This window comes from Nelumbo nucifera, chromosome 3 (genome assembly GCF_055504915.1).
Source record: "Nelumbo nucifera cultivar China Antique chromosome 3, China Antique-T2T, whole genome shotgun sequence".
NCBI lineage: Eukaryota > Viridiplantae > Streptophyta > Magnoliopsida > Proteales > Nelumbonaceae > Nelumbo > Nelumbo nucifera.
In genome coordinates, this window is record NC_142651.1 from 25,063,864 (window position 1) to 25,071,260 (window position 7,397).

The window sequence follows — 7,397 nt, forward strand, 5'->3', positions numbered from 1 at the left end:
TTGAGTACAAAACACTAAAGCATGAGGAGAAACACTGCATGGAAGAGTTGAAATCCAACATTGTGGCAACATGTTCAATGAATGAAGAGAAAGGAACTACCATGTGAAAGCCCAAAGCCTAAGACGCAAGAAGTGACCAAACAAGTAGGAAGAGCTTTAAAAGAAAGCATTCCAAAGACAAATGTCAGACAGGAGAAGACCACTATAAGAACACAATATTTATTTTTGGTTAAGCTTTGTTTACAAAGATTTGTGACAATCCTAGATGAATGAGCTTTGTGTTCCTTGGGTATTTCTCTTATCTGTTATGTTTAGGGGTATTTTTGGAATGAAAAACCATTTTAAGAAGTAACGCGACTATTTTCAGAACCTGTGTTAGTGCCACGTAAATACTGATTACCCGATATACATAAAGTAACAAGAAACTATATTTTTTGTTACCTGACTCCTCCGTTACCCACTCCTACGCTTGATCGTCTTCTTCCAATCTCGGTTCCGGTCGTTACCCTCTCATTCGCTTGATCATCTTCTTCTCGAACATGTGAACAACCTCCATGAATTCTATGTAACACGTCCATCACACAACTGAAGTAGATAGTTATAATTCAAGTATAGATATAAACTACTACTTCGAGACTAATGCACAAGAATGTAGATCACTTGTCTATAAATAGATGACTAAGGATTATTGAGATCATCCATGAAGCAAATTGCTGATGACCAAATCAATCTCACACATACAACTTAATGAAATTGTCGCTCTCCTTCATTAATGGAGTAACTACACCTTCCTCAAACCTGGAGTTACATGTTGAAGTTGATTCCATGACTGCACTTATATGTATACATTGACATTATTGTAATCTTCAGACTTGAAGTACTCGATCAAGTTTCGTAGTGTAGAATTTGCATCATAGTTTAGTTCTAAACAGCCATTTAAGCTTGCTATGGTGCATTGATCATCTTCATTCTCTAACAGATTCTTAATCCTTACAACTATGACGGTGGCGTTTTCTTGGGCCAATTGTAGTGCAATGACTACAAGTCCTTAAAGAGTTGCATTGCTGCTCTTAGGGACAGCCTGGAGAGAGGTTACACAGAAGTTGAAGCTCAAATATAGGGACCGTTCTGCAGGTTTGATTGATGTTATGTCTGGATAGGAGGAGTCAGTAGGAGAGGAAGAAGATAGAGAATAAAGGATTCATGGTCTCTTATGATTTCTATAAAGCATATGGTGTTGCTTTTATAGAGAGAATAGGGGAAGGCACATGCAATGGTGAAAGCGCAAGCAATTGAGAATAAGGGGAGACTTACATCAAGACAATTTCTACTGTCCCTGGACATAGGGTTAATATATTGATAATCTATTTTGCTGAACTTTGCTACTTGAATTTACTTTAACTATTGTCAAGTTTATAGCTCTCTTGGTGATTCTAACTGGGCCACCGTTTGATTGACCCACTTGGGCCCTTCATCTAAACCATGCCATTGTTTCATATGAGTTTGGCTTACTCAAATTCCTATTTACCAATAAGTTTTGCCAAACTCTCCAAACATTATCACTTGGTTCAAAATATAAAATTATGAAGGTTGTGACAAGTCTACTAGAGGACAGCCAAGGTTTTCCTAACCCGTATAGGGGATTGACATCTTGTTGTCAATTATCTTTCTTTCTCCTGCTTGTTCTTTTTTTTTTCTGGGTGTAATTAAGATGGGTTAGCAGTATGATCCAAGGAAAATATATCAACATAGGAAATGATATTACGTTGATGGGGTTCGTTGCCACTGATGGGAGTTGGAATTTGGAGAGAGAGAGAAAGAGAGAAACACAGTTAATAGCATGTTTTTTAAAAACGATCCGGAGATCGAACCGGTCAGGGGTCCGGTTATCGGGTTGAACGGTTGGCCCGTTATGACAAAAAATAAAAAATAAAACAAAAAATAAAAAATGGTCAAAACCGTTCGAACGGTCAACTGCCCAAATTAGTGATTTGCTGACCATAATCAATGATTTTGGGGAAAATCGAATCTAATTTTTCCAGTCCGATTTTAAAAACCATGATTATAGCATCTTAATGACCAAACACCTTAAAGTCTTTCTTTTTTTTTTAAAGAGACTATTTCCCTTTCTTTTTAAATTGGCAATGGGTTGTTTTTTGAACGGGTTACCTGAGATAACCCGTATTTACTAAGAGTGATAAGTCTGTTGTTGATTGGTTAAAGTCTTCCCACATTATAGATTTTCCCTTTTCAAAAAGATATGAAAAGGGTTCTTTCACAAAAGGTTATTAAATTAGTTGGTTGCAAATTATAAAGGGGGTGCTTTCATAAAAACATGAAATTATAGAAGGTATTTTAATAAATTATCAAAAAAAAAAGAAAAGAACTTTTCTGAAATCCACGTACCCGATACGAAAACATCCATCATCCGAATCAGAATGATGACCTAGATTTATTAGCATTAGACAATTATCCGAATCAGATTAAAGGAAACCGGACCATGCTGTACAAATTGGATTATATCAATATGGCAACAAGGCAATGTGACTCTTTTTTTTTTCAAGACAATTCCTTTTATTTGCAACGTTTTTTTGGTATTAATACAAACTTGTGACCAAAAAAAAAATACAAACTTGTGGGATATAAATCAAAAGAGTGGAAATTTTGGCCATGTTTGGTTCAACTATGTATCGTTATTTCTCATTATTATTTAAACACGTTTTTTCTTGAAAGTTGTTTTTTTTTTCAATCTGATAATTAAGTGATCTATGTTGCTCACTTTTATTCTAAAAAAATGTTTAATCATAACCCACTGGCCTAGATCTCCAAAATCATCGGCATAGATGTTTACCAGTGGATGATCGGTGGTCAATGTCTCACATAAGTTTCCAATAAACATTTATGGCGGTGGTTTTATAAACTTAGGCTGATGGTTTATGATCACTGGCATAGAGTTTCTTCAAATGATGAAAATGAACAAGATGGGGCGTTATTATTTTTCATGTTGCAAGTTACCTCAAATTTTGTGATATGGACTTTTTTTTTAATTCTAAAAAGAATGAGGTATATGGCAAGAATTTTGTAATCAAACACTCTAATGGTATTCATTTTATCCCATAATTATCCAAAATGATTAAGAATTAAAAAAATGAGGCCCATGACAAGAATTTTGTAATCAAATAGTCTAATGTTATACATTTTAGCCCATACTTGCCCAAAATGAGCAATAATTAAAAAAATGAAGCCCAAAGCACGGAACCAAACATAGCCTTTAGATCACTTTGGCATCGAGTTTTCCCTTGCTTTAACTTTTATTTTATCTCATTATGGTGCAAATAAACAAAATAAAGTGAGATTTGAAACAATAATGAAGCAAAATTTGCATTCCTATATTTTTGCATCAATGTAAAACCAAAAAATAAAAGATAAAAGAAAAGTATACTACAAACCCTACATTTAGCAGACTGATGAAATAATTTCCTTATCTCAAGTTGTCTCAACCACCTATGCGGAAGGCAAACACTATCCCATTTCATCAAGTCCTACACATAAGATAAGGAGGTTTATATCTAGATTTTGCTAATAGATAAAAAAACAAGAAGAAAAATAAAAGAAACACTCACGAGTGGAGAGCTAGAATACTTTGGCCATTTTGGATGGCCTTGGCTATCACTAGGGCTATCATCTACATAACATGCATGTTAGTTTACTCGGCCATAAACCAGCTCCCGTGGCAATGTATCAATGCATACCATACCATATACATTGGTTTTTAGCCTAATGTGCATCGTACATATTTGTATTTGCATTCCTTTCACGTCGGGCCTAAGTGTATAATCAATTTGATATTTAAATTTTTCTTAATTGTTTAGTTCTATATACATATATATTATCATGATTATTATGATTTTAAACTATTAAATAAACCATATTGTAGTTGGCTGAAATTAAAATTTGATGGGGCCGATTCATAGACTTCTTCGGGTGCAAGTATGATTGTTAGGGATCATGCTGGTTCACTCATTATTGCATGAGTGGTGAATTTACCTATTTGCTCCCTAGCTGAATGTGAATCTCTGGCATTGTTGGAATCATTGAAGTTGGTGGTAGAATTGAAGTTATATTACATTCAAATTGAGGGATATGCACAAGTAGTGATCACTTTTTTATTAAAAGACAACTTTGATCTTCCTTGTTAGATTCAAATAGTTATTGATGATTGCGGGGAGTTATATTCCATGATCTCCCACTTCTCAGTGAAATATATCAATATAAGATAGAATAAGGTGGCTCACCGTTTAGAGAAGCATTCTACTTATCTTTCGAGGCCTTGTACTTGGGCTTATCTGCCTCATTTTATCTTTAATGTCTTGTTAGTGGATTGTAGTTCTTGAGTAGTTTTAATGGGTGTTTGGCATCAATGTTGTTTTATGAGAAAATGGCACCATGTAGGTGTCACATCAGAGAAAGTGGTGCTTCAAACAACATCTTCTTGTTTGGTACAATTTTTCTAGGAAAAAAAACGTTGCTCCAGACCATGCCTTGCAAATCGAAAAAATGTGGTTTAGAGTAACACCAAATCCAACGTTTTTATGAGAAAAATAGTGTATCACTGCCAATGGTGCAATGATGTGGCACCAATGTATCTTGGACATTGGATAATGTAGATCAATGTTGAAAACGTTGCTGCCAGCATTGATACCAAACAAAATCAATGTTGTTTTCTCAGAAAACGCCTATGTGGTAGTACCGATTCCAAACAAAAAATAAGATTACAACTCCACATGCATAGCACCGTTTTTATGAGAAAACGGTGTGATGTCCCCAGCACCGATGCCAAACACCTATTTAACGAATCTTTGCATTATGGTGGAAAAAAAGAAAAAGAAAAAGAGAGAGGTTGGTAAAAGTATCATTAATGTTGTTATTATTCAAGAATTGATCAATATTGGGTGTGTTAAAACATAGTTACTTTTTGTTTTATTTTATTATTTTTTTCCAATTCAATGATTTAAGAATAGGTCAAGATTTGAATTATTGAAATGATATATTTGATACAATGCATATCATATTTCTATCTAAGTGGACCAATTTAATTATGCCATTAATTGTGCTAATCATGGTATTTTTGGTTCCAAATTACAAATTAATTATGAGCATTAATTACCATCACTAATGTCATTAATTATGGATTTTAAAATAAATATACATGGGGCTACATGTAATCCAAATAAATAGTGTTATATATTAATGTTTAATTAAAAAATTAAACAAAATGATCATTAAAATAACTTTTCATAAATGTTGGTGCAATGGATGATCTATCAACCAAAGTACTAAAACATAGAAAAAATATTTTTTCAGTAATTAAAATTTATAAAATTACATATAATATTAATGCAATTATTAATTAACAATGTAACTTAAATAAATAACAACATGTTAATGGCTTCGTGCATGTAGTAATTTGTAAAAAGTTATAATAACATGTATGGACTCCTGATTAATGTATTATCAGTATGATCATGTCTCACTATATCAATATTAATTTTTTTTTCCGTATAAATACAAATTATCAAATTATACATTTTCTCATGTGTTTATATTTTATGGCCACTTCAGTTATGAATTCAATATTAATGTATTTTGTGGGACATGTGGGAGTTTTCTTAATATATCCAACTAAATCCATATCCTTCCATTGTATTTATGTGCATCCAAACACGTATTACGCTACATATCTATATCCAAACTTATTGCCATGGGATATCGATATTTTAAACCTTGGGATAGATTCATTAAGAGGGTTCTAACAAAACCATAAAAACCCCTTCCATGCTTGTATTTAATGTTTAAGTGACCTTAAAAATTGATACAATACCATGTTGACACCGTGAAACAGAATTATAAAACCCCCCCGAGATCGGATTCAGTCATAGCAAAGTCCAATCGAACAGTCATTGTAACCTTATATTGGGAATATCTCCCATGAAATAAAGCACGGAAGTATGGAGATATTCCCAATGAAAGGTTGTAAAGGCTGTTCAAACATTGTTCGAACGGGCCTTGTTCAGACTGACTGAAGCCGATCACACTCCCCTATGCCTACGAAATTCCCATAAAACCCCATTTAAATTTCACTTATATATTTGACCCCTTACCTATGTTTCTTAACTTTTGGCCCCCCTATCCATGTTTTCTAGGTTTTGGCCCCCCTCAAGAAAAAATTCTAGCTCCACCCCTGATTATTCATATATTAAATTATACTATTATTAAAAATATGAACAAGAATGTAGAACTTTTGTTTTATTAAAACATCATATTTTTGAATTTGATTATTATTGGACAAAATGTAATTTGAACTACTACTTTAAACCACATTTAATTCATTATTAGTCAATTTTATATTTAAGGTATTAACTCTCATTAATTTGGTGTGGAAGGCCAAGGGTTCGACCTTTTTAAGTCAAAATCATTAACCATTGATGTACTTGTCATAATTAATTAATAAAATTAAAAAAATAGATAAAACACAAAAAGTACAAAAGTCATGTAAAATTTGTAGAAAATATTTGGGCACACGTTTAATATTTTATATTAAATATAACAAAGAAAAAATGAATGTAAAAAATAAAAATTGCTTTTTTGTGATGAAAATAAAGTACAAAATTTAAAACTATCCCCATAAATGGATTTTTTTTTTCATTTGGTGATGGGTCAATAATTTGACAATTGAGGTCAAATGTGTTTGACATGCCATAGTTAATAATTAAACAATAAAAGGTATACGAAAGGCAAAACACACGAAATTTCAAAAGATACAAAAAAAATGTAAGAAACATTTGGATACATATATTATATCATATATTCATGATATATATTAAATAAAAACAAGTGTGATGAATGAAATTTCATTTTATACACATAGAAAATATAAAAAAGTGTATATAATAGTTTAAAAACATATTATTATTATTATTATCAATATATATTATGAAATGTGGATATGTGGATGCATTCAATATTGAAAAAATGGTATCCCATGTGTGGGTTATAAAGTGAGCGTGCGAGGAAAATATATAATTTTGTGTGTGGCTCCCCTTAGAACGTACGAGGAGAAGTCCACTATTCAGCTTCTCAAATAGGACTATATGCTTCGCACTGAGTCCCTCCTTTTTTCTAAGTTATAACCTCTCTCTCTCTCTCTCTCTCTCTCTCTCTCGTGTGTGGGGCTATTAGTGGGTCGAGACCATCTAGAACCAGAACTGACTTGACATGAAATGTTGAGGACCCGAACCTAATAGGTTATTAATTTTTAGACCTAGAACCAAACCGATCGGTTCTCGAGGCAATCATGTTTGACCTGGCATACCTGATCATGAAAAATAAATAAATAA

The 7,397-nt window shown here is 32.7% G+C and overlaps 1 pseudogene; it reads right to left on the reverse strand.

Annotated features, from left to right (window-relative positions):
* Positions 1 to 731: 731 nt before the first annotated feature.
* LOC148801046 (putative invertase inhibitor) lies at positions 732 to 1,205 on the reverse strand (annotated as a pseudogene).
* Positions 1,206 to 7,397: the final 6,192 nt, after the last annotated feature.